This window comes from Aethalodelphis obliquidens, unplaced genomic scaffold (assembly GCF_003676395.1).
Source record: "Aethalodelphis obliquidens isolate GAN/ISIS:26980383/991018 unplaced genomic scaffold, ASM367639v1 scaffold18, whole genome shotgun sequence".
Lineage (NCBI taxonomy): Eukaryota > Metazoa > Chordata > Mammalia > Artiodactyla > Delphinidae > Aethalodelphis > Aethalodelphis obliquidens.
The window spans coordinates 1593154-1620624 of NW_020837962.1; the positions used below are offsets into that span (position 1 = coordinate 1593154).

General features: G+C 49.2%; 3 long non-coding RNA genes across 6 annotated transcripts; 1 reads left to right on the forward strand and 2 right to left on the reverse strand.

The window, feature by feature from the left end:
- On the reverse strand, nucleotides 1-7991 carry LOC113626180 (uncharacterized). Of its 4 annotated transcripts, XR_003435073.1 has the most exons (3): nucleotides 7299-7991; nucleotides 2294-6478; nucleotides 1-2198 (listed from the first exon to the last, which is right to left on the reverse strand). It is a non-coding gene; the product is annotated as an uncharacterized LOC113626180 (long non-coding RNA). The 4 variants fall into 4 exon arrangements; XR_003435074.1 differs by having other exon boundaries at nucleotides 6355-7991; XR_003435072.1 differs by having other exon boundaries at nucleotides 2294-7991.
- LOC113626182 (uncharacterized) lies at nucleotides 6860-25809 on the forward strand. The gene is made up of 2 exons (XR_003435077.1): nucleotides 6860-6980; nucleotides 25377-25809. It is a non-coding gene; the product is annotated as an uncharacterized LOC113626182 (long non-coding RNA).
- LOC113626179 (uncharacterized) lies at nucleotides 20753-25383 on the reverse strand. Its single transcript, XR_003435071.1, has 2 exons — nucleotides 21870-25383; nucleotides 20753-21219 (listed from the first exon to the last, which is right to left on the reverse strand). It is a non-coding gene; the product is annotated as an uncharacterized LOC113626179 (long non-coding RNA).
- Nucleotides 25810-27471: the final 1662 nt, after the last annotated feature.

Here is a 27471-nt window from a genome sequence, read left to right on the forward strand (position 1 = left end):
TTTAAAATTTAACAGCTTTATTATGGAAAATTTCAAAAATGTACAGAAATCAAGAGGTCCAGACAGTGATTCCCTCATCCCCACCCCTTGGCGTCATCATCAGCAATGTTTTGCAATCTTGTTTTATCACCTCCTTGCGGGCTCCCTCTCTTGCTTTTTTCCCTTTATGGCTGGAGTATTTGAGAGCCAATTGTAGACATCATACCATGCGTGCCATTAAAAAAAAAAACAAAAAAACCACACTTTTACTTCTGGGATAATTCTAGAGTCGCAGGAAATTGCTAAGACAGTACAGCGTGGTCCTACATACCCTTCACCCAGTTCTAATGGTTACACCTCACATAATTATGCTACAATATCAAAATTGACATTGGTAGAGAACACGCGCGTGTGTGTGCATGCGTGCGTGTGTGCATGCATAGTTCTGTGCCATTTTGTCATGTGTGTGGATTCACTTCACCACTATCACAATGAAGACTAGAACTACTCCATCATCACAAAGATCTCCTCATACAGTCACACCCGCCGCCCTGCCCCTGACCACCTCTGACCCCCTGGCAACCACAAATATGGTCTCCATCTCTATAATTTTGTCATTTGAGAATGTTATATAGATGGAATAATCTAGCATGTGCCCTCGGAGGTTGGCTTTTTTTTTTCCACGCAGCACAATGCTCCTGAGATCCATCTGAGTTGTTTTGTGTGTCAGTGGTTCCTTCCCTTTTATGGCTGGGGAGTAACCCACAATGTGGCCATGCCACAGACTGCTTAACCGTTCACCTCTTGAGAGGCGTCTGGGCTGTTTCCAGTTTGGGGCTATTCTGAATAAAGCTGCTGCAGGTTTTTGTATGGATATAAGTTTTCGTTTCTCTGGGCTAAATGCCCAGCCAGGAGTGGGATTGTATAAATGTCTGAGTTTATGTTTAGTTTGAGAAATGGACAAGCGCTTTTCCCAAGTAGCTGTACAGGTTTATTGTTTGGAAGAGAGGCACCTATTAGGAGGACCCCAGTGAGGCTGCCCCAGGACCCTGAGCAGCCTGTGTGCTGTGCTAAGTTCCTTTCCCACAGGGGGCGTTTAGTCCCCTCTTTCCAGAAGAGACAGCCAAAGCCCAGAGCTAGCAAGTGGGAACATCAGAATTTGATTCCAGCCCCGTCTGGCTCCAAAGCTGCGGGGTTGGTACCCTCCCTTGCTGGGTGGCAGGAATCGGTTTGGAATGCCTTGGGGAGCGAGCAGTGAGCAGACCAAGGGAGTTGGGGAGGAAGAGCCTGGCCGGGGGAGCACAGACCCTGGTGAGAGGAGGGGAGACAGAAACTGCCCACTCTCGTTGCCAGGCTGAACCAGCTCCCGCCTCCTGGCCTTCACACTGGCCCTTCCTCTCTCCATCACAGATGGGGCTGTTGATCTGTTGCTAACTGGGTCTCCTTGGCCCCAGTGGGTGGCCCTGCCTTCCCTGCCATGTAGGTTCCTGCAGGAGGGGACTCCCCCCCAGCCCCATCTGCGCGCTGGGACCTCCAGCCTTCCCCTATCAGCCTGAGAAGGGTAAAGCACAGAAGACCTGTTCTTTGCAATTCATCCTCCCCTGCAGCGAACTCTGAGCCTCTTTGCTGTGCTTTGGTGTCATGAAGATGCTGTTGGTGGCGAGGACGGCAACACTTACGGTTTCCCAGGCACTGTGGCCGGTGCTTGAATACGCGATTTCGTGTGATGGGCATGACCACCCTGTCGGCAGGCTTCATCACCACCGATTTAGAGAGACGCATGCAGAAGCTCCCACAGTTCACAAGTGGCAGAGCTGGGAGTCAGAACAGTGCCCTCTGACCCAAACTTGGGCATCTCCTGGCTAAGCCAGTTAGGACAGCCTGTCACCAATTCTGCTGAAGGAGTCTTATCTTTTGAGCCCAGGATGGGCGGGGCTGGGGCTCTGAGAGATCTAGACTCCACATGGGGGGTGGGGGGCCCGTCTTCCCAGCTGGGGGTCCATGGTGGTCCAGGTGGCAGTGCAGGGGCCCTAGGGATGAAGTCTCTGCCCGGCCCAGGGTTCCCGGCCTGCCCTTCTCCCCAGCTGGCCACTTCTTACCTTCCTAGCTGTGTGAGCCCAGGTAGGTGACTTAGAGTCTCTGAGCCTCCTTATCGCCTCCATGTGGGGAAGTCAGCCTTTCCCCTCCTGGGCTGGCCTAGCCCCCAGCAGGTTCCTAACCTGGAAAGTAGACAGTTGTTAGAAGGAGGACGAGTGGATTGGCATGTGAGCCCCCTGCCTGGGATCCCAGCCCTGGCCCTGGTCCCAACACTCACTGTAACCCTGGACAAGCCACTTTAGCTCCGGGCCTCTGTTTCCACTTAGCAAACATGGCTACCACGACAGGATTGAGCTGACTCGTGACGGCTCTTTGTGGACCATGATACACGACATAAATATGGAGCTTTTCTGTTCTATCAAACCACAAGTCTAGGGCTCTGTGTTTTTCCTTCTGAGCCTGCTTTGCTTTTGTGACTCCAATTTCATTTTTTAAAATTGAGTTGGGCAAGTATCTTTCTCATCAGATCACATTTTCTGTACACTGGGGGAGTGGGGAACAGAATCCCCCCTCTGTGTGCTGGCTTTGAGTTCACTGGCATTTCCTGAGTACTTTGAGTGCCAGGCTCAGCGCTGGGGATGGAGACGGGAGCTGGGCATGGTCTCTGCCCGCCAGGGGCCCACAGCCCACTGGGGGGTCAGGAGTGAACAGACCATCATGACACAGGGTGGTCTGTGGGGGGAACCTGGCAGGCCAGGTTAGGGAGAGGAGGACCTCTCAGGTGACTTCCTTGGGACACAGAAGTCCAAGATGAGTCATAAAAGATTGAGTGGGAGATGGACAGGCAAAGAAGTGGAGAAGGGTGTTGTAGGCAGAAGGAACATCACAGGCCAAGGCCTGGAGGTATGTAAGTGCAGTCACACGCCCGCCCACTTCTCCATGAGTCCCAGCTGTGTGAATTGCCCACATCACCGTCCACAGCGCTTTCCCTGCTGGAGGCTGAGGTTTACTGTAAGACGGGCTGCTTCTATCATGCCCAGTCGGCACCTTGGGCCTGCGAAGTGTCTTTCTCTATCCTTAAAGATTTATGACTCCATCTGTCTGTTCATCCATTCAGCCACCCCTGCATCCGTCTCTCTGTTCGTCCATTAGTCATCTATTCATCCATCTATCCGTCTTGTCTGTTTATCCATCTATGCATCTATTCATCCATGCATCTGTGCATCTATCTGTTCATCCATCCATGCATCCGTCTGTCTATCTGTCCAACCGTCTATTCATCCAGCCAGCCAGCCAGCCATACATTCAACAAGTATTTATTGAGTGCTGACGACATGCCAGGCCCTGCTGGGCAGAGCCTTCTCTGGGGCGGGGCAGGGCAGGTGATGAGCAGACGTGAGCTGAGGTTTGCTTCACTCCCTGCCGGAACCCTGCCCAAGACGGGCGCAGACTTGCCCCTGGAGTCCCTCCCTCCCCGTCCTGGGCTGCCTGGTCTTGTTAGGAGGGAGGTGGCCCTCGGCTCCCAGCTTGGGAAACCGTCCCTGACAATCTGCTCTTGAGAGCGTCACCTCCTCAGACGAGGGTGAGGAAATCACCCCAGATCCCAGATCCCAGACAGCTGCACACACCCCAAGGATGTGGGCTTCCTGCCACCCTGCTGAGAACCCCACCCTGGCTGCCTTTCTAGGGATGTTAACGCGGGCTCGCTGAGTCACTGCTGATAATGCTTTCAGCTTTGTCTCCCTGCCCCAGGCCTTTGTGTTTCCAGACAAAACCCTAAAGGCTCAGCTGCCCATCCAGCATATCGATAGCCCATCCCAGCTGGTCCCAGAGCCTCACAGCAGCCGTTTTAGTTATGTGACTTAAAGCAAGTCCCCAGCAGTAGTGCTTGGGAAAGCCAGAGCTATCACGAACCTCCCTGTGGATCCCTGCTGGCGTCCTGAGCCCAGAGGTCCATGACCTGGGCTCCTATCTGGCCACTCAGAGATTTGGAAAATTTGAGTCCTGTTTTAAAGTAGGGCCATTTCACACAGAAATGTGAACATCTGGCTTGTCCTGTAAACGGGAGGATTGGCCAACACTGCGCCCAGGTGCCAGCCTACGGGGGGACGGGGGCTGGGGCTCAGCAGGACTGCACGTTTAGGGGAATGTGGACGCCCTGGTATCCTGTTTCATGATGGAGAAAAGCGTGGAGAGAGGCAGGACTGAGTTGGTCAAGGTCAAGAGAGAAGGGCCAGCGCTGCCTCCTGCAGGTGCTCTTGGTGACCCCTGGTGTCATGACGTTGCAGGGTTGGGGCCCACTGGGGTGGCTTTATTTCAGCTAGAGGGCCCAACCATTCCTTCTGGGAGGGGTGAGCTTCCTGTAAGGGAGTGAGTTCCCTGTCCCCCAACCTGGTGATAAATCCATCCTGGGCCGAGCATACAGCATGGGGAAGGTAAACCTCAGAAGCAGGGTCAGAAGGGACCTCCTGAGGCTTTGGGGTGTTGTGGGCCTAGATCTCAGGGGGCAGAACTGTGCTCCCCCACTTTGAGATGGGAGGTGGGTTTAGAGTAAGACAGGTGGGCTTCAGAGGTGCTCTGAAGATGGGCCTGGGGGCTCTGAACAGAGCACCGTCTGTGGCTGGTAAGGGCCAGAGCGGTACCTCCAAGCCCCGATCCCTGGGTACATGGGGTGAAGCCTGACTTGGGCAGCGTGGATGAAGTTTTGACCCTGGGGGCATCCTGGTAAAGTCACTATAATTTGGGTGCGTCATGGAAACCTGACTCTGTTATCACGGGCCTTGTCTTTGGGACATAATTTCTCTGATAAATGCTCGTTGCGTACCCACTTTGGGGGTCCTCAATTCAATCAAAACACCATTCTTGCCTCAGGGAAAACACAGTCGGGGGCATAGGGAAGGCTTCCTGGAGGAGGTGGTACCTTGGTGGGAGTTGAGAAGGATGCAGTGAGCATTTAGCCAGGTGAAGCCCAAAGGAGAAGGGGCCCAGGCAAAGGGAACAGAAGGGACAAAGGGAGAAGGCACTGAGGCATGATGGCTCCCAGCCTGTTGGGGACAGGAGGACTGAGGTGAATTGGCGCCGGGGACTGAGGCTGGTGCAGTAAGTGCTCATTGGAGGCTGGATCAAAATGGCCTTGTCAAGAGGCTCACGAAGTAGGAGCTAGAAATTGACCCTGATGCCAGTGGGGGGCAATGAAAGGGTTTTCAGGAAGGGAGCTGGGTGCGTGTTATAGAGCCCTCAGCTGGGTATGGAGAGTAGAGGGTGGGAAGCACCACTGCGATGCCGAGAGGTGGCCATGGGTGGTGAGGAGAGGCGAGATGCGGAAGAAGGAGCCCTGGGGACCACTGACCAGTGGGGATGTCTCCTCTCTGGGAGGTGGGGACACAGAGCCAAGACCTTGGGAGTGACAGACTCGGGGGCAGTTCCCTGGAAGCCTCTCTCCCAAACACCCTACGAAGAGGTCCTGAGATCACTGGTGTTACCAGGTACATGGTGTAGGAGGCAGGGAATAGTTTAGATCTGAAGGATGATGACGCGCGCGTGTCGAGGGGAGAGTAGAGGCATCTTTGGCAGATGGCACAGCATGTACTAAGGCCCTGTGGCCACAGAGACAGAGAGGAGAAGGGCCAAAATGTGGCCTGAGTGGCCGAACAGGGAGCGAGGTGTGAGATGAGGTGGGAGGGTACAGGCGCCAGACCACAGGGACATGGGGGAGCCACTGAAGTGCTTTAGGTGGTGACGCCATCTGATGTGTCTGCCATGGTCACCAGGCTGCAGGAGGTGACATTCTTAGATCCGTCCAGGAGCTGGAGGTGAAAGGTGAACTCATATGACTCCCATAACCATAAAAAATCCTGAACTGCATATACATCATATGTATTCATTTCCTTGGGCTGCTGTGACATGCTGTCACAAACAGGTGGCTTAAAACAACAGAAATTGGAAGAAATACTGTTCAGTGTTAAAAAAAAAAATAAAAACAAAGAAACCCAGAAATTGTTTTGCTCGGAGCTCTGGAGGCTAGAAGTCTGAATTAAGATGCTGGCAGGACCACACTCTCTCTGAAGGGCTGTAGGAAAGGACCCTTCCTTGCCTCTTCTAGCTTCTGGTGTTCGCTGGCAATCCGTGGTGTTCCTCGGTTTGTGGCTGCACCCCTCCTTCATCACATCATGGGTCTTCTTCCCTCTGTCTGTGTCTCTTCTTATACGGATCCCAGTGATTGGATCAGGGCCTATCCTAATCCACAGGGACCTCATCCTGACCTGATTATATCAGCAAAGACCGTATTTCCAAATATGGCCACATTCACAGGTCCCCAGGCTTAGGACGCAGACATACCTTTTGGGGAAGGACACAGTCATCCCACAACGTCAAAGGATCCTGATTTTGTTTCGAAAACACACACGTGGTCACTCATGTTCTGTTTCTTGACGTGGATGCTTGTGTTGCAGGAGTTTTCACTCTGAAAATTGAGCTATACATGTATGATCCGTGCATTTTTCTGCACATGTGTTCTGTTTCAGTTAACACATGAACATATACACACATGCCGAGAACGGAGGGTGGCAGCCACTGTACCATGATGTTAATAGAGGCTTCCCCTGGGTGATGGGTGTATGGATTCATTTCATTTTCTCCCCGGATGTTCCAAATTTTCTGCCATAAGCATGTGTTAACCTTATTGCATAATAAATCCATGTGTATCATAAAAGAAGAGCCGGGATGGAACCCTTACTCACCAGTCCTTCCCTGAACCCAAAGCTATTGTAACAGGAGGTGGGGTTTGAACAGGAATTTGGCCTGCCCTTAGAATCTGTTCCAAATAAATATTTTTAGCCTCATTACCCACTGCCTTCAAATGTCCTGCTTATGAGTTGTGGCTCTGATGATCCAAACAGACGTTCTTTGGAGCTTGTGGCTTGGCAGTTACCTCACCTGTGTCCCCTTCCGGAGGGAGGATGAAGGTAATAATAGAACTGACCTCATGGGTGGCTGGGAGGCTTCATTGGAATAATGCACGTGAAACCTTCTGCACAGGGCGGGGCTGCCACGAATACCCTCCTGATTAGGAAATGCCCAGGGTACGGTGGCAGGCATCTCGGTGTCCTAGTTTAATGGTTCAGCTGGTCAGGGAAAAGTCCGGTAAATGAAACCTTGCCCCACTGCACATGGTCATCCCTGGGGAATGGTCGGGGGTGATGCGGGCCTCCTTTCGCGGCATGCTTTCCCGTTTTGCCCCGTTTTAATACAGCTTGGTGCTCTTCCCCCGCTGGCCTCCTTACCTGTTGCAGCTGTGTGCTATTTCATCGCATTTAAGGCCATGCGCTGCCATGACGGTTAAGTCATCACGGGAAGATTTAGAGGGGGCAGGTGGGGGTGAGGTGAGAAGGTGGCTGGACTAGAAGAGCCAGTGTTGGTGGGGCGAGGGGGAGGGGCTATTCTTTCTGCCCTCCAGACCCCGCCCAATGCCATAGGCCCCATCCACTGCCATGGACCACGCCCCTGGACATGGTGCCTCGCCAGGCCTTCGCTCCACCCGACCCGCAGCCCGAGGGCTTTGGAGTTTGAGCTGTGCCTTATTTGGAACCTGGTCTTTCCTTTGGTAATATCTGTCCATATTACAAATGCAGAAACCCTCTGTCCCAGCTGGGCTGCTGCCCAACAATAATCCTACAAATAAACTGGAACTCCTGGGACATTATTTATGTACAAGTTATCCTTTGCAACATTGTTTGTAAAAACCAGATACTGAAAACAACCTAGACCCTCCATCAGTAGGGGGCTGATAAAAGACACTGGCCCACTCCATATAAAATGGAATACTGTACTCTGCTGTTGTAAAGAACAGTGAGAAACTGTCTCTAAGCTTTATTAGGTAAGGAAAGCAAGATTCAAGACAGTATATAGTATATACATCTTTGCATTAAAAAAAGGGAGGGCTGGGCTTCCCTGGTGGCGCATTGGTTGAGAGTCCGCCTGCCGATGCAGGGGACACGGGTTCGTGCCCTGGTCCGGGAAGGTGCCACGTGCCGCAGAGCGGCTGGGCCTGTGGGCCATGGCCGCTGAGCCTGGGCGTCCGGAGCCTGTGCTCCACAATGGGAGAGGCCACAACAGTGAGAGGCCCGTGTACCGCAAAAAAAAAAAAAAAAAAAGGGAGGGCTGAGTATATATTTGTATCAGCTAATATTTGCATGAAGAAACTGTGGCTAACCACCGAATGACTAAACGTTACCTGTGGAGGCGGGGGTGAGACTTAGTGGTTGGGGCACACGGGAAGGGGAAGGGACACAGATTTGTTCATAGCCTGTTTTCTTTTTTGGGGACCCATGTGAACGTTCTAGTTTTCAAAATTGCTAATTAAAAAGAAGAAGTAGCATCTTTGAAACAAAGCACATTTTAAAGCAGCAGCTTGGGCTCAAGTGTCCCATTGCATCTCACTTCAGCCTCTGATAGCTGTGTGACCTTGGGCAGGTTACTCAACCTCTCTGTTTCAGTTCCTTCATCCATGAAATGGGGGTAATAGCAGTTCCAACTTTGGGCTGTTGGGAGGATTAAATGAGATCAATGTGCCCAGTGCCTGGCATGCAGTAAGCGAATAACAAGAGTGAGTTGATGGTGGCAGAGGGTCGGCTTTCTGAAAGCAGCACAGTTTGGAACAGGCCCCAAGAAGCAGGATGTGAACTCTAGCGCTGCTGTGAGCCCTCTTTCTCTGGTGTCTGTGTCTTCCCTCTGCCGCAGGGGCCCTGGCCTGATGGGAGCCACTTGTTACGTGACAGTGCAGTCTCCTGCTTCCCATCCCCTTGCTCAGTGCAGGCAGCATGGGGACATCTCACAGCCCTGAGTCCTGAGCGTGCATCTTCTGGGAAGCAGGGAGAAGGAGTTGAGTTCAAGCATGTGAGGATCGGTTGGGTTGCTGTGAATAGGGACTCAGAGTGGAGAGTGCCCTGGCTCTGGCCTCCTGCCCTGTCTGACCCATTGGCTCTGCTTCCTGGGGAGCATAAGTGTGAGGAGCCCAGGGTGTAGTTCTTGCATTGAACCCCACGACTGCCCACAGCCCTCATGCTGCATGGAGGATGCCAGCAGAGAGGGCACCGCCTGCCCAAAGTGGAGCCGTGAACACAGAGTGAGCCAGACTCCAGCCCTCGGGTCACAGACCTTCTCACCTCCTGCCCAGGGAGGGTTTTTTCCAGAAGGTTCTACCCACCATGGCTTTGGGGGCTGGTTTCATTGACTAAACAGCCCCTGTGCCTCACTTTGTTCACCTGTGAAATGGGGGTGATTGCCCTCCTGCCTCCTCTTCTTGAGGATAAGGTGAGGCTGGCTGTCACTTTGGAGGGACCAGGGGACCTGTGCCCTCATCTGTGTGTCTGCCTTTTTTTAAAAAATTATTTATTTATTTATTTATTTTGGCTGTGCCAGGTCTTAGTTGCAGCATGTGGGATCTTCGTTGTGGCACGTGGGATCTTTAGTTGCGGCATGTGGGCTCATAGTTGTGGCATGCAGGCTTCTTTGTTGCAGCATGTGGACTCTTAGTTGCAGCATGCGATCTCTTAGTTGCAGCCTGCATGCGGGATCTAGTTCCCTGACCAGGAATCAGACCTGGGACCCCTGCATTGGGAGTGTGGAGTCTTACCCACTGGACGACCAGGGAGGTCCCTGCCTTTACTCAGTGGAGAGAGTCCTGAAGTCCAAGTCAATGTGGCTTCTGTCACGTGACTGCCTTTAAAGTAAAGTGGACTTGTCTACTACATGTAGACATGTAAGACACAGCTCCAGACTCAGGTGTCTTGGAATTTGAGTTTTGTATAAATTCGTTCCATTTCTGTTGATGCCTCCATCCTGCCAGGCTGGTGGGAAAGTTTAGCCTTGGTTTGTCAGGGCTAACCCACCTGTGGGAGTGCATGCTGGGATGCACGGGGCGTGTCAGTGGCCCCTTGAGATCTGGAGGTTTGGAGCTGCTTGGAACAGGACCTTGTGGTCAGGGTCATCCGTTTTCTCTCTTGTGGTCTCTCTGACACTCAGGAATCAGAATGGGTGTCCCTTTCTCTTCTTCTTCCTCTACTCAGCATGATCTTTATCCTATTGCTTCCAACATGTTCCTGGTCCAAACATGGTGGCCTGGCCTCAATTCCCTGGAGGCCCAGAGGGCTAGAACAGGGGTTGGCAAACTTCCTGTAAAGCACCAGGTAGTAAATATTTCAAGCTTTACAGGCCGTAGTGTAATCTCTGTAGCAACAACTCAACTCCGCCCCTGTGGGTCAAGAGCAGCCCCAGACAATACATAAGCAAACGGGCATGGCTATGTTCCAATAAAACTTTATTTACAAAAATAGCATAGCAAAAGAAGCAATCAACTTGGGAAACAGTTCAAGAAATTAAAAACAGGGAGATTGGGATTGACATATCACAGTACTGTATATAAAATAGATGACTAATAAGGACCCACTGTATAGCACACAGAACTCTACTTAATGCTCTGTAATGGCCTACGTGGGAAAAGAATCTAAAAAAAGAGTGGATCTATGTATAACTGATTCACTTTGCTGTACACCTGAAACTAACACAACATTGTAGATCAACTCTACTCCAATAAAAATTAAAAAACAAAACAAAACTGGAAGTGCCACGTGATCCAGCAATTCCACTTCTGTGTATGTATCCAAAGGGACTGAAATGAGGATCTCGAAGAGCTATCTGCAGCCCCATGTTTGTTGCAGCGTTATTCCCAACAGTCAATATATGGAAACAACTTAAGTGTTCACTGACAGATGGCTAGATTAAGAAAATGTGGAATATACGTACAATGGAATATTAGTCAGCCTTAGAAAAGAAGGAAATCCTGCCATTTGTGACACCGTGGATGAACCTGGAAGACATGTTGAATGAAATAAGCCAGTTACAGAGAGAGAGATACTGCATGACCCACTTATATGAGGAATCTAAAATAGTCAAACTCACAGAAGCAGAGGGATGCTTGCCAGGGGCTAGGGTGACAGGGAAAGTGGGAGTTGCTGTCCAGTGGGTATAAAGTTTCAGCCGTGTGAGACGAATAAATTGGAGAGATCTGCTATATAACATAGTGCCTGTAGTTAATAATAATGTATTGTGCACTTAAACATTTGTGAAGAGGTAGATCTCATGTTAAGTGTTCTTATCACATTAAAAAACAAAAACACACAAAAACCCCAAATCAGCCTGTAGCTGGCTGCTCCCTGGCCTCGACCTTTGCAAGCCAAAGCCTTTATGTAAAAACCCAGAAAGTGTTCCCGAAGCCCCGTTGTACTCCTCCTGGAGGCCATGAGCAAGGGCAGGCTCTTTGCTTAGAAAAAAACGAAAAGGAGAAAATGCCCAGAGGATTGAGACTTTCGTAAGTCAAGTACTCCCTAATTTACCTTTCGGTGGGGGCGTGGGGGCGGATACATTTTCCTACAGTGATTTGCCTAAAGCTACCTGTGATTGATCTGGGGTCATCAGATTCTCAAAAGCTCTTTTGTGACCGTCCTCAGTTTTGGTAAGTCCCAAGCACTCCCAGATGTGTGACTAAGGCCTCTCAACGAAAGCCAGTCTGAGATGGAGTCCTGGTCACATCACTTTCTGCCTTTGTGACATTAGGCAAGATACCCTGCTTCTCTTTGTCGTGGTTGCCTAATCTGTAAACTGAGGAAAGCCACACCACCTCTGCTCAGGGTTTTCCCAAGGCTCACATGACACAGTATCTGTCAGATGCCCGGCACCGAGCCTGGTGCAGGTGGGTGTTTAACGAATGGGAATTGACAACCCAGCCTCACGTTCTAATTATCTTGGGGAGAGACTTTAAGGCAACCAGTAAGAGAGATGCTTAGAAGTAGAAATGGCAGGATTCGGCAAGTGAAATCATTCAAGTCCCGCTTCATTCTGTGTGTCTGTGGGCTCGCTATGTAACTTCCCTGAGCCTCAGTTTCCGCATCTGTGAAATGGGGATAGTGAAGAGGACCAACTTTTAGAGGACTTCAGTGAAACAGTGCACAGTGCCTGGCATGCAGTCAGTACTTAATAACTGGGAACTGTTTAGTGTTAACCTCTGCTGGGTCCCTTCCTCACTGCCATGTGCTTATGTTGACTCATCTGGGTTTCCCTAGCAGCCAGTAACCCCTGTAGACAGGCTCCAGGTCTTGGCTGGAGCAGCGAGGGTGCTCCATCCCTCGGATCACTCAGGGAGAGGGTCTTGTGCTGAGGCTTCACTCGCCCAGAGCCTGGACACCAGCATCTGCTGGAATTTATAAAATCATTTCATCTTCATCATCTCTGTTTGCACAGCTACCTGCTACCTATGGCCAATAGTCCAGGCTTTCCACTGTGATAGATGTGTTCTGAGTCCTTTAAGAATTTTTTTTTTGGTTTAAAAAAAATGTGTTGGTTTCAAGAAAAATATTAAGCAAAGAAAGAGTACCGGAGGAAAAATCTTACGTGATTCAAGTTTGGGAAGGCCTGGAATAGTGTAGAGAGCAGGCCTGGGTAAACATGGTGGGGGGGATCGGGGATGGTGAAATAGGACCCAGATTTTGCAGGGGGACAGAGTGATACTTCAAGGACTTCTACTTACTTAACATCTCCAGGCCTCAGTTTCCTCATCTGCAAAATGTGGGAGGTGATGATGGTGAGAATTCATTGAGGTCAAGCACATGAAAGGCTTGGCACGTCTAACACTCAGGTGTTAATTTTTAGGGTAGGGAGGGGAGCTGAGTGTGATATGGTGTCCTGGATTGGGTCCTGGAACAGAAAAAAGGGCATTCGTGGAAAAACGGGGGAAATCCGAATAAAGTCTGGAGTGTATGTAGTTATAATAATGTACTGATATTAAGGGCTTAGTTTTGACAAAAGCTAAGTCACGGGAGATGTTAGCATTAGGGGAAGCCGGGTGAAGCGTGTGCGGGACCCTCTGTACTATTTTTGCGACTCTTCTGTCAATCCCAAATGTCTCCAAAATAAAGTTTATTTACAAACATCCAAATGAATGGGGGCCAAATGCTATAATCAGAGAAGGGAGGTGCTAAGTCCAGCTTAGGAAATTAGGGAAAGGCCTTCCGGGGAACAGGAAGGCTGAGTCTCAGAGGAGGAAAGGAGGAGGGAACAGCTATCTCTGGGGGAGGAAGCAGGAAAGCGAGCCCTTCCCAGCCTCCTAGGCTTTGCATTTGTTTTCCCCAACCTGGAGCTGCTCTTACCTCCTTCCCTTAATCTGGTTCAAAGCAAGTGTTAGCCCCTCAACAGCTCTCCTGACTCCCTGCCTGGGTCCCCTTCACTGCCACATGCCCTCAGGGGCCCCCCCGTGCTTTCACTTCTCGGCCCATCTCACCATTGTGATGAATGAGTTCTGCGTGGGATTCAGGGCCGGCCATGTGGATGGGCATCCTTTGTATTCACTGGTTCACAGCCCCTTGCTCTCAAGGGTCCCACTCTTGGTTGAATGCCCTGATGTCATCAATTCTTAATAACTTTTACCACCAGGCTGGGGGCTTATAACGGCACAGCTTTTATTATCTTATAGTTCTGGAGTCTGAAGTCTAACATGGGGCTGCAGGGCCGTGTTTCTTCTGGAAGCTGTCAGGGAGAATCCTCATCCCTCCTTTCCCAGCCTCTGGAGGCCGCCTGCATTCCGTGGCTCGCGGCCCCTTCCTCCATCTTCAAAGCCAGCAGTGCTGCATCTTCTCTTCCCTGTCACCTCTGCTTCCATCATCACATCTTCTCTCTCTGACTCTGACCCTCTTTCCTCCCTCCTAAAAGGACCTGTGATTAGGCTGGGCCCAGATTATCCAGGATAATCTCCCACCTCAAGATCCCTAATTTACTCACATCGGCAAAGTCCCCTTCTTTGTCTTCAGCCACTCTCCTCCTCACCCACACTGCTCCCACCTTACTAGAAATTCCAGTTCTCCATCCTTCCTCAGAACCTTTGCTCATGCAGTTGCTTCAACTTGGATTAGTTTTCCTGTAACTCTTTGCATGTCTCTCTGCCATTCTGGTGGATTCAGCTTAAACATCAACTTCGTGGAGAAATCTTTCCTGATCACCAGATCTAAAGTTAATTCATTCCATTATTTCCTCTCCTCAAGGCCTCTTGGTTTCTTTCACAACATTTTTCACAACTTGTCATGGCTTGGTTACTGGTTTGCTTTTGTCTATCTTCTTCCCTAAATTTCGAGCTTCCTGAGCTCAGAGATCTGTTGCTTGCTGCCACATACCCAGCACCTAGTATAGTGCCTGTCACCCGGTAGGTGTGCAGCACTTGGTTGCTGTATAAGTGGAACACATAAGTCAGTGTCCCAGGAACCTATGCCTTCCTTCACATGGATGACCCAGCAGGGTCTTTGTTGGAGTGTGTGTTCCCCGAGGTCCCCACAATCAAGGGCTACATCCTCTTCAGCTCTGTGGTCACAGTCTCTGCCTCTGAGAGGCCCAGATTCTAGAAATGGGAGACTGGGTTAGAACCTTGGCTTCGCCTCTTACAACATGTCTTAGGTAGCCTTGGCTACGTGACAAACACCCCCCAAAACATAATGGCTTAAAAACAACAGTTTATTACTTTTCATGATTCTGTGATTAGTTTAGTGCCTCATCTGCTGGTTTTGACTGGGTTCCCTCAGCTGGAGGGTCAGCCGAGCTGGAAGGTCCAGATGGCCTCCCTCGCATGTGTGGCAGCTGGTGCTGGCTGTTGGCTGGGTGGCCTCAGTTGACCTCTCATCTTCCAGTGGGTGAGACCTGCTTCCTTTTGTGGAGGTTTCGGGTCAGCAAAGACAGAAGCTGCCAGGCTTCTTGAGGCCTGAGCTTGTGGCTCGAGCAACACTACTTCTGGCGCGTTCTATTAGTCAAAGCAAGTCATGAGGCTAGCCTGGATTTAGGGGAGTGGAGAAGTAGAATCTGCCTCTTGGTGGGAAGAACAACAGGGAATTTCTGGCCATATTTGATCTTCCATAGTAGGCTGTAAAGCCTTAGGTAAGAGACTTAACCTCTCTGGGGCTTACTTTCCCCCCTCTGTGAACTGGGTCTGTTGGCATCTATCTTATAGAATTATTTGTGAGAATGAAACATGATGCACACAAAGTGCTTAGCACACAACCTCTCTCATTGAAAGTGCCCATTGAATAGAAACTGTTATTATTGCTGTTAATGTTATTACAGTGTTTATAGTGGGAACTTAGCAAATGATGGTTGGATGGATGGGTGGGTGGATGGATGGATGGGTGGGTGGATAGATGGATGGATGGGTGGATAGATGGATGGACGGGTGGATGGATGGAAGGATGGATGGATATTGGGGGGGGTGGATGGATAGGTGGATGAACAGACAAATGGCTTTTGGTATTCAAACAGTACGCAACCCTGATGACTTATCTGGAGGTGAGAAGTCATCTCATTTCATGAAGTTCAGAGTAAACAGCAGCTCTTTGCTGTTGAGTTCAAACACTGATTTCTAGAGAGACCTGCCCTCTTGCTCAGTTTACGTTTGTCATCTGTATGTGGGAAATGGGGAAGGTCAGGCAGTCCTACAGCAGGCTTCGTGCACACTCCCTCTTTCTGTCTCACACACACACACCCCCACCTCCTCGGCCTTGGTTAAATGTAACCAAACACTAACACTTGTGACAAACACAGCCAAGCTTCCCACTGGAACGCTGAGCAACAAACCACATGTAGTTGCAGCCCAGGGGGGTTTGTTGACGTACATTCCCCCAGGCGCTGGCCGGTGTGGGTGAGGCTGGGACGGGCGGCGGTGAGGGGCTCCCCAGCTGGCTGTTCCAGAGCAGAGCCCGCCTCCTTCTAGGTCCTGCTTCAGGGACCTGGCACATCCCCCTGGAGCCAGAGCCTGTCCCCAGGGCTGCCACGGGCAAGGGTGCAGAAAATCTTCCTGGAAAAGATGGTCTTTAAGAACATTTTGCCTCTGGGATTGGCCAGGTGAATTGTGAGAGGGACCTGCTAGTGACATTTTTTCCTACACCAGCCTGACACCGGGTGTGGGAGAGGTGGGGGGTGGATGGGCAGGGAGGTGCGTGAACTTCCTCGGGCTGCCATAATGGATCACCACAAACCTGCTGGTATAAGACAACAGAAATTTACCCCCTCACAGAGGCGAGAAGCCTGAAATCAGGGTGTCAGAAGGGCTGTGCCCCCTCCAAGGGCTTTAGGGAAGAATCCTCCCTTGCCTCTTCCAGCTTCTGGTGGCTTCCCATAGCCCTTGGTGTCCCTGGCTTGTGGCAGCATCCCTCCAGTCTCTGCCTCCATCTTCACATGGCCTTCTCCCTGTGTGTCTTCTCCTCTTCTAAGGATGTCAGTCATTGGGTTTAGGGCCCACCCTAATCTAGTATGACCTCATTTTGATGACATCTGCCAAGACCCTATTTCCAAACAAGGTCACATTCTAAGGCTCTGGGTGGACATGAACTGGGGGCACCATGCAACCCAGTACAGGAGGTAAGGCAGAGGCGGACAGGTAGGGATCGGGGAGGGTCAGGATGCTGATAGCAAGGGTTCCACAGTAGCAACCGGAAGGCTGTGAGCAGAGCAACACTGCCTTTACACTCGGCCAAGTCTGGCCCTATGACTTGGAGGGGCCCACACTGGTCCTTCTCCAGCCGGGCCCCTTCCCACAAGGCAAGGAGCCGTGGAGCCAGGGAGATGCGCCCACATGGTCCCCACGACTCCCTACTTCTGGGCCAAGTCCTAGGTGTCCAGAACTCTGGAACCCCCTTCCTCAGCAGCTCTGAGCCACTTCCAAAGGCTGCTCAGGTGTCTCCCCTGGCTCTGCCCTGCTGAGGGCAGGCTGGCTTCCAGTGTGTGCACCCCTAAACCCAGGGGAGGCTCAGGGGCAGGCATTTGTGGGGCTTAGGACAGAACTTGGACTTGTAGCCTGGGGTATGTTCACAGGCCCCTCCAGGCAGAGTGGAGAGTGTGGGGAGAGAAGCGGGTGGTCTGTGGAACTCCATGGAGTCTGGGAGAGTTCTGAGTTCGGATCTGGCCTTCCGGGTCGTGGTGAAGGTGTGTTCCTTAAAGAGGGAGGCTAGGACGTATTTTATTTACATGGTTTCTGAGCTTGATATCTGACTTTAAACCTGTAGACATATCGTGTACATGGGCTCTTGCTCTGGGCCCTAAACACATTACAGACTGTGAGTTGAGATGGAGGCGCCTGGGAGCCTCTGGACTCAGGCTCCAAGAATTATCTTTGGTTCTTCACTCCCTGAGTTATGGCGTGTGTGTGTGTGTGTGTGTGTGTGTGTGTGTGTGTGTGTGTGTGTGTGTGTGTGTGTAACATTTCGTTGGTCTCCCTTACTAGCATATATGCTTCATGAAAACAGAGACCTTTTTCTTCTCATCTGTAAAGTGGGATTAATAGTAGTCACTGCGGGACTTCCCTGGTGGCCCACTAGTTAAGAATCCGCCTGCCAATGCAGGGGACACGGGTTCGATCCCTGGTCTGGGAAGATCCCACATGCCACGGAGCAACTAAGCCTGTGTGCCACAACTACTGAGCCTGCGCTCTAGAGCCCGCGAGCCACAACTACTGAGCCCACGTGCCACAACTACTTAAGCCTGCGTGCCTAGAGCCTGTGCTCCACCAAGAGAGAAGGCACCACAGTGAGAAGCTGGCACACCGCAACAAAGAGTAGCCCCCGCTGGCTGCAACTAGAGTAAGCCCGTGCGCAGCAACGAAGACCCAATGCGGCCAAAAATAATAATGATAATAGTAATAGTTACTGCTTCATAGAGTTACCAGAGGAGCAAGAGAGCGAGAGCGTGTGGATGCGAAGCCGGGAGTGCGGGGCCGGCCCTCAGCGAGCGCCCTGTGAGCTCTGCTCAGGCTGCTGTTGGTTGTCTCTGGAGCCCCAGCACAGGGGAGGGTGCCCGGGAGGTGCTTTGCAAGTGCTTTGTGGAATAAATGACGGAGCGGCTGAGGACGCAGGGGACTGTGTCCTCCCCAGCTCTCGGCCTTGCTGACTTTGTTCCTGAAGGCCAGGTGGGACCAAGGGGTTGCGTGATTCTCAGAACGTCCCCAGAGGCAAATGTGTGCTATCAGATCAATAAACGCAGGCTCTCCCGGCAACGCTTTATGACCGGATTGGCATTTTGAGCCAATTCCTCGGGATGCCGAGGGGAGCCATATTGGAGGAGAGGGCAGGAGTGTACGTAGGAGTGTATATAGGTGAACCACGTGGGCGGCGGCTCTACAAGGCCGAGGGTTTGAGAAATGAGGACAGCTTGGGTAGGGGTGGAGAGGTGAACGGGGAAAGGAGTAAACTGCTTGCTTCCAGGGCTGCCGAGCAGGTCGATGGGCAGGACTTAGTGAGGCCGGGGAGGGGTCAGGGATGACACCTGGCTTCCGGTTAGCCTCACCAGACTGAAGGAGGTGCTATCCCTGAGGTGGGGGGCCCCGGGGGAAATCAGACTTGAGGGGAGGCTCTCAAATTCAGCTTTGGACCAGTTGAATTTGATAAGCCACCAGGACATCCGTTAGACCAGGTTTGAATCCCTGAGCACATCCTGGCAGTACTGTCTGCACCAGGCTCCCTCACTCCTCTGAGCCTTGGTTTTCCTGTCTGCAAAACAGAACACCTCACCAGGTGATTATAAGGACCCTCTGTGGGGATACATGCAAATCGCCCAACCCAGAGCCAGGCACCATGAAGAGAAAACTATGTGTCAGTATTATTCACTCTGTCAGTTATAAGCAACAGACACACAAGGCAAATTGGCTTAAACAGACAAATCATTTACTTTAACTAAAATCCAAGAAATAGATCTGAGATCCCCAGAGCTGCATGCAGAACTCAAGCATCATCACAGGGGCTCCTTATCTCCCTCAGGCACCGTCCACGTGTGTTCAGTGGTCACTAGCTCAGCAAATCCAGTGGCAAGAGTGGGGGCTCTTTTCCTATAATTCTGGCAAAAAAAAAAAAAGGCACAAGAACAATTCTGATTGGCCCAACTTGGTTATGTGCCCAATCACTGTGGCCAGGCTTGGGTCACATGATTTCCCCTGTGGCATGGCTCCCCTGTCAGTGAAAGATAAAGCTGTGCAAGGAAAACCAGCAGACGTCCATCATGTTCTCTGTCTGTCCGGTGGGAGTTTCAGGACGGGAGGAGATGTGTGTGTAAAGTTTCCAGCACAATAGCCAAGACATGGAGTCAACTTAAATGTCCATTGACAGATGAATGGAGAAAGAAAACGTGGTACATGCAATGGCATATTCAGCCTTAAAAAGATGGAAATTCTGAACTATGTGAACACTTGGATGGACCTTGAGGACATTAGGTTAAGTGAAATAAGCCAGACACAGGACAAACACTCCATGGTACCACTTATATGAGAAATCTAAAATAGTGAAACTCAGAGAACCAGAGAATGGAATGGGGATTTCCAGGGGGTGGGAGGAGGGGGAAATGGGGAGATATTGGCCAAGGGGTACAAAGCTTCAGGTCTGCAAGATGACTAAGTGCTGGAGATCTAATGTACAGCACGATAATGATAGTTAACAACACTGTATTGTACACTTAAAATTTTACCAAGAGGGTAGATCTTATGTTAAATGTTCCTATCACGAGAAAAAAGAATAGTAAAGAAGATGGGAGGAAATTTTTAGAAGTGATGGATATATCTATGGCATAGATTGTGATGGTAGTTTCACCCATGTATACTTATTTTTTATTTTTAATTGAACTATAGTTGATTGACAATGTGTTCATTACTGCTGTACAGCAGAGTGATTCAGTTATACATATGTATACATTCTTTTTTATTCTTTTCCATTATGGTTTATCACAGGATATTGAATATAGTTCCCTGTGCTATACAGCAGGACCTTGTTGTCTGTCCATTCTATATATAAAAGCTCACATCTGCTGACCCAAACTTCTACTCCATCCCTCCCCCAACCCCCTCTCCCTTAGCAACCACCAGTCTGTTCTCTGTGTCTCACGGGTGTATACTTATCTCCAAACTCAACAAGTTGTATACATTAAATATAGATAGCTTTTTGTATGTCAATCATACCTCAATAAAGAGGTTTAAAAAATAAAAATAAAGTTTCTGGCGCAAAGTAGGAGCTCAGTTCACGGTGGCTGCTTGCATCAGGATTCTGGAGGTGAAACACCAGAACGGCCCTCCGTGATGCCCTTAAAGTCCTTTACAAATGCAGCCTCTCCGCAACAACCCCCCATCCAACGGCACCTACTTTTCCTCAACCCCCTTCAGCCTTTCACCAAGCTTAAGAGATGGCACGGGAGAGGTCAGTCAGGGGAGGACTGAGGCATGTCGCAGCCCATGGCAGGGCACCATGCTGTCATCTTTGATCAACCATGGACAGGCCGTGGGCTGACCCCAACCTGGAGACCCAGGGACTCCCTATTCCTCCAGGACCAGTGGGAAATTCCAGGACCTCTGGCATCCCCCCAACAGCCTGCACTCCAGAGAGAGGCAGACAAGATCAAGAGAATGGGTTTTGCACAGTTAGACAAAGACTTTGATGGTTCATAACATCAGGGAGAAAATTCCAATACCCCGGGGCAAGCTACGATGTGGATGTTCCTTTCAGCAACCTGCTTCTGATTGGAACTGCCCGGAGCCTCCCTGCCAATCAGCATGGGCGCTGAGAAATTGGAATTTTATAGCTTAGCAACGAGAAATCTGGAGGAACTCTGGAATTAATTTAAGGAAACGGGGAGGAAAAAAAAAAAACAAAAACGAAGAAGGAAATTAGTAGCCAAATAACCAGACTGCCTGATTTTATTATTACCTTTGTGGCCGAGGCAAGTCATGAACATTTTTGGCATTAAGTACAAGCAGAGAGGGAACCAGCCAGCCATCTTGTCTCAAACTCTGCGATAATGTTTTGTTTTTGTTTTGTTTTCCTGCACTGGTGCTGGGATAGGGATGTGAACAGAGCCAAGAAAGAACAGACAAAACAGGTACAATAATTAAAGAAAAACCACACCCAGTCTTGTCTGCCACAGCTCCATCCAGGAGCCTCTTGGCCAGTCTTTTTCTGGAATCATCTTCTATCATGTGACATCATGGATACCAGCCTGTCTGAAATGGGAACTGGAGGTCACGGCAGCTATAGAGGGTTTCTGCAATTTCAGATGGAGGCCTAGTCAGAGGTGATGATAGTGTTGGTTGGTCCATTCGATCACTGTTTATTGAGTGTCATTCATGGGTCACCGTTGAGTCAGGGGCTGTAGAACAGAAGTGGATATCACATTACTGGTCCCTGCCCCTGTGGGTGGAGAGTCTAGCTGGGGCAGGGGGGGCTAGATATGAATAATCAGTTAATTATATAAGGCATGAAACCCCAGTACTTCTGTGGGGACTTGGTTCCGGTCCTCATGTCCTAGAAAACATCCATTTGGATGCCTCGCTGTGAGACAGCGTGATCAACTCATCCCAGTTGGCCCAGGACTTTCCTGATTTAAGCACCTAAAGTTCCCAGTCCTGGGAAACCCCAGGATGACTGGTCACCCTACCTTGGGACAGGATGAACTGGGGAAATAAGCTTCCCTTACCACGTGGGGCTTCCCTGTACCTTCTCCCCAAGCAGCCTGGACACAGGTTAAACAGCCAATTCAGCTTGCGGCTTGGAACAAGCTACTTGGCCTCTCGGGGCCACTGCTTCCTCATTTGCAAAATGGGGTTTGACATGGAGAGCTTTTGGCCTCCTGGTAGTTCTGGTTTCCCAGCCCTGCTGCTGCATTTCAGAGCTTAATCAATGCAGGGGGCCGAGCAAAGGAGACAGGGCCATGCACCCACGGTGCAGCCGTGGGCAAGTTATCTCACCTCTAATGCCTAGTTTCCTCCTCCATAAAATCGTAGTGATAATAGTACTTACTTCGTGGAATTATGAGCACTCAGTTAAGTGAAAATATTCTATAGGTCTGGCATAGCGGATAGTCAGTAGCTGGAAAGTGTGGATATCCTGGTTAATGAAGAGTATATTTAGAGTTATGATCTTTCGTAAGTAGTGACTGCCAGTTTTCAAAAAAAAATTTTTTAAACATGTACTTTATCACAGTACATACTCTTAAGATTGCCTTTTACCTCCGGGTGTCTAGTTCCATAAGGTGGAGACTAGGTCCTTTTTGCCACTGTCTCCCCCATAATAAAGATTTGTTGAGTTCGTTGAGGTCACATCATGCCCATTTTACAGGTGAGAAAACTGAGACTCAGGGAGGTTAAAGGTCCTGCCATTAAGTGGAGAAATCAAAAATTGAACTTGGATCTGATTCAGGGTCCTGTCTCTCCACTAATTGGTCTCTACTTCCTCAGGGGATGCGTAGGGAGAGCACGAGTGATGGCAAAGGGGTGCCAGGAGGCAGATCTGGTGGCGGGGGGTGGGACTGTGAAGATCTGGCTAGGAATTCTCCAAAGGGAGCGGCCACGGTGGGCCGAGCACAACACCAGCAGCCTGGCCGGATCCTCATGTGGACAGGAACCTTTTAGATGCTGCTTTCTCACCTCACTGATTGCCATGGAGACAGGAGAGGGTGTGCACACATGCACGCGCTGAGATGTATCTCAAACCTGCTACCCAGGCTTGCCCAGAGATGCCAGCAGTGGTGGGCAGGTCAAACCAATACACAAGTGCACACAAGAGTAGAGTACATGGTACCATAAACCCCAGCTATCCATCACCCAGCTTCAATAATCACCAACTCTCAGCCAACCTTGTTGCATCTATACCCCCTTCCCCTCCTCCCTCATCCCAGATACTCAGATACTAAGCAAATTCCAGACACCAACCATTTCTTCTGCAAATATTTTCGTTTATGACTCCAAAAGAAAAAGGATTTTTTTTTACCACCATCACACCTACTAACGGTAATGCTTTAATATCAGCAAATATCCAGTGTTCAGAATTTTCTGGTTGTCTCATAACTGTTTTCTTTACAGTTAAAATCAGGATTCATATAAGGTTCATACAGTGTGACTGGTTGATACGCCTCTTACGCCTTTCTTAATCTGCGGGTTCTCCCTCCCTTCCTCTTTCTTCTCTTGCAATTTATTTGTTGAGGAAACTGGGTTGGTTGTTCTGTAGAGTGTTCCGGTCTGGATTTTGCTTATTGCATCCCCGTGCTGGTGTTATACGTGTTCCTCTGCCCACTCTGTTGCTTGTAAATCAGTAGTTAGATCTAGAAGTTCACTTAGATTCATGTTTGTTTTTTGTGTTTGTATGACTACTTCCTAGTGGCTGTTTTATATTTCTATTTGAAGGCACATAATGTGTGGTTGTCCCTCTTCATGATGTTAGTAGCCATCGATGATCACTGTCTAGATCCATTAGAGGTTGAAAAGGGTGGCTTACTAATTCTATCCTTCTGTCTTTGTTTGTTAGCTGGAATATGGCTATAAAGAAACTTCCCCTGATCAGCCATTTGCTTACGGTAAAGTATGGTTCATACCAGAAAGGATAAATGCTTGACTCTTTCCCCTGTATTTGACAGTTTTCAAAATAAGTTCATCCCAGGGTGTTCCCTGGTGGCCTAATGGTTAGGATTCCGGGCTTTCACTGCCATGGCCCGGGTTCAATCCCTGGTCTGGGAACTGAGATCCTGCAAGCCACGCAGTGTGGCCAAAAGGAAAGAAAAAAAAAAGTTGGTCCCAACATCCTCCAAAGATGACAAATGAGTTTATGCGTTTCTGTTTTTCTAAGTATCATTGTGAACTCACAGATTTGGACACACATAACACATTTCCATCCGTTGCAGTTATTATTCCTATTGATGCTCAAAATGTCCCATCTTTGGCCAGTGGGAGCCTCTTCACGTTGTCTTCCCGCCTCCTTTTTGATATGTCCCTATAACAGCTTCTGAGCTACTTGGATGATAAGGTGTTCCAGGCTCATCTTACATATGTCCTGCCTCAGACCTCGAATCAGCCCTATCTCCACAGAACCTGCAGAGAGCACTTCTAGTTGGAAGTGGTGTTTAGAGACCACAACGTGGGTGCTGGGAGTGCTCACTGTTAGTGAATTGCCCATTATTTCTAACCTTTTCAGTGGACAGGGGTAGGAAACACATGCTTTATTTTGTAAGGCAAAATACTGATGCTTCCCATTCAAACTGGGGACTCCAGGTTCTTCACTTCATCTCTGTGATCTTACATCCGCATCTCCTTTCTTCCATGACAGTGTGACAAAGCCTGTTTCTAAAAGCAGAGCTCCCCTTTGTGTCTCCCGCCAAGCAGGAAGCATATGAGAAAGCACTTAAGCCTTTCCCTCAGAAATGAACCCGAGGCCTCTGATTTGGAGGCTTAGAAGTGGCTCTGAGAGAAGCCCATGTCAGGACCCACAAGGGACCACATTCTCATGGCAGACGAACCAGCTCCTCCCACCATCCTGTGTGTGGATCCTCTCATCTAACTGCTCTTAATCCTGGCTGCACGCTTGAGTCACATGGGGAATTATAAAAACTCCTCTCAATCACAATTAAGTCAGAATCTCTGGGCCTGGGAGCCTAACATCACTACTGTTTTTTAAAGCGGTCCAGGTAATTTTAATGTGCAGCCAGGGTTTAGAATCACTACTCTAGTCCTTGCTTCTCAGCCAAAGGAAGAGAAGGAAATGAGGGGTATAGCAGATTCTGCCTTCAAAGCCCATTAGCTTGGGATTGAAACCTAGCACTGCCAGTTTCTACCTGTGAAATACCTGGAATGGCACAGAGCAGTGGAACCTTCTGCAGTAATCAAAATCTATATCTGCACCGTCCAATGTGGTAGCCACTAGCCCCATAGGGTTATTACTGCAACCTAGGAAGTGAATTTTTGGATTTAAAAAATTTTAACAACTTACACAGAAATAGCCACAAGTGGCTAGTAGCTACCATCTTGGACAGTGCCACTCTGCAAAATTACTTAACATCGAGGAGGCTCATCTCTGTAAAATAAGGACAAATAAGAGTGACTTCCTTGGGCTGTTGTCAGGATTAGAGATAATGTATATTAAGTGCCTGGTGCACATAAGACATTCAATAAAATGCTGCTTATTTTCCTTATTAACATCAGCCTGTCACTCCTTAAAGAAAAAAAAAAAAAAGCTTGCCTGGAAAATGAGTGCTCAAAAGCACCCCACCACACAGACTAAAAATTCTGAGCTGTTCCAGAGAAACTCACAGAAAATATTCCTTAATTGTAGAAGTTCAATTACAGCAGGAGGTTATCAGTTGCAAGGGCTGTATTTCATTACAGATCTAGCCACAGCTCAATAAATTAAGCAATCACTCAAAATAACATGTTGCTTTAATCCCCTCTTGGAACAAATTCAAGTTGCTTGGTTTTATATTAGCACAGCTCTTGAAAGGCAACTCACATTGGCCTCATTTCTGTTTTCTCAATTCATCAGCCCCTCTCTGGATAAATCTTTGCGTCTGCTGACTAGCAGGGTGGAGGATTCCAAGGCGAGCAGACCTCCTTTTATCAAAACCGGAGTGTTTTCCATCCTCTGGCCTCGACACGTTCCATGTTTCATGCGCTGAAATTACTGGCAAGTTTATCTGCGGCAAAGACAGAAAGAGACCAAGAGGCAAGAGCCCAGTTCTGAAACACCTCTCAGCAGCCCAGTTCGGATGTGCAAAGCAAACGGTGGCGACTTTTCCACCCTCATCTTCTCTCTAGTGGTTTATCCTCTCACAGTAGAATTTCATTTCCCCTAGAAACTTGGCACTGGAGGTGTCAGCCCGGGAACATATTTGTTTGTGTAAATTAAAAGAAGAATATGTTTTGACCATATTTAAGTTCTGACCGCACTAAAGAAATAAATACTGAGTTGCACAATGCATCCGCTGCACGGTTCTGGCCCACCTCCCCAAACTCTGCCTTTGTTTATAAAACCCAGACGAGAACTGTGAGTGGCTTAGCACCTCAGAAAGCCACAGGGACAACTTTGGAGGCCGTGTCCACCCTCACCCAGGTCCACATGGAAAGTCCACTTACCTGAGTTTGAGATTTGCTTCCTCCTGACATGCTGCATCCTTGCCAAGGGGGGCGAGGGTGTTGGAAACAGACACCCTCACTTGTGCATTGTTGATGGGCCTGTGAATGATGCCACCTTGGTGAAGGGCACTGGGCAATAGCTGTAGAAATTTAAAAATGCACATATCCTCTGACCTAGAAATTCCACTTCTAGGAATGTATCTGATGAGGATACTGGGACACATGCCAGAGAGTCTATATGTTACAACTGCAAAATCCTGGAGTTAACTGAAATGCTGGCCAGTGGGGGACAGGTTAAGTATGGTGCATTGCTAGAAGTCATTAGAAAGATTGTGGTGGGACAGAGGGCTGTCATGTCTTCAGGATATATTATAACGCCCAGCCCCTCCAATTTTCTTAATGTTAGGAGCCAAAAAAGTATATGCTCTCGAATATGGTTAGAAAATTTATGAAGATTATGCGGACTGCATACAGTGGTTACATTTAAAAAGTGAAACTGGAGTTAGAGAAAAAATGTAAAGGGGCTCCTTTATTTCCCCTATTTCCTCTGACCCGGGCAATGTAATACAACAATAATACTCTTTTTCATTACGTATCTGTCAGGCCAATGGAGTGGTGGTGGGAATCTTTGCTTTTCTGATCTTTATGCCAATCATACAGTGGACTGAATGGCGATCCCCAGAGAGAGAAAAGCTATGTCCACTTCTCTCCCAGAACCTTCACAGGTTTCCTTATATGGAAAAAGATGTGATTAAGTTAAGGGTCTTGAGAGGTGGAGTTTACCCTGGATTATTCAGATGGGCACTAAATGCAGTTACATGCATCCTTGTATGAGAGAAGCAGAGACAGACAGACAGAAGAACGTAGGAAGATGGAAGCAAAGATTGGAGTGATGCAGCCACATGTCAAGGAACACTGGAGCCACCAGAAGCTGGAAGAGGCAAGGCATGGATTTTCCTCTGGAGCACCTGGGAGGAGTATAGTCCTGCCAGAGTTTGGACTTCTAGCCTCCAGAACTTCGAAATAATAGATTTCTATAGTTTTAAGCCACTCGGTTTGTAGTAATTTGTTATGGCTGCCCTAGGAACCTAATACATCACCTGACACCCGTAAAACACATGAAGTGCATAGGGAGAAACAAATGTGGCAAGACTGTGGTTTTTGGTGAATTCATTCATTCCACAGATATTTATTGAGCATCTACTAGGTGCTGAGGAGACAGCAGGGAACAAATCAAAGATGGCTGCCCACCTGGAGCTGACATTTCAGTGAGAGAGAGAGGGAGAGAGAGGGGGAGAGAGAGAGGAGATAAAATAAATAGAACATGGAGAAAGACTGATGGTGGTGGAAGGGAACAAGAAAGAGAACAAGAAAGCATGGAAGAGGGGCAGGGGTCAAGAAGGGAACTGGGAGAATGCAGTTCCCAGGTGACACTGAAGTAGAAGCCTGAAGGGGTTGGGAGCACAAGCTGTGTGTCCACCTGAGGGAAGAGTATCTGGCGAAGG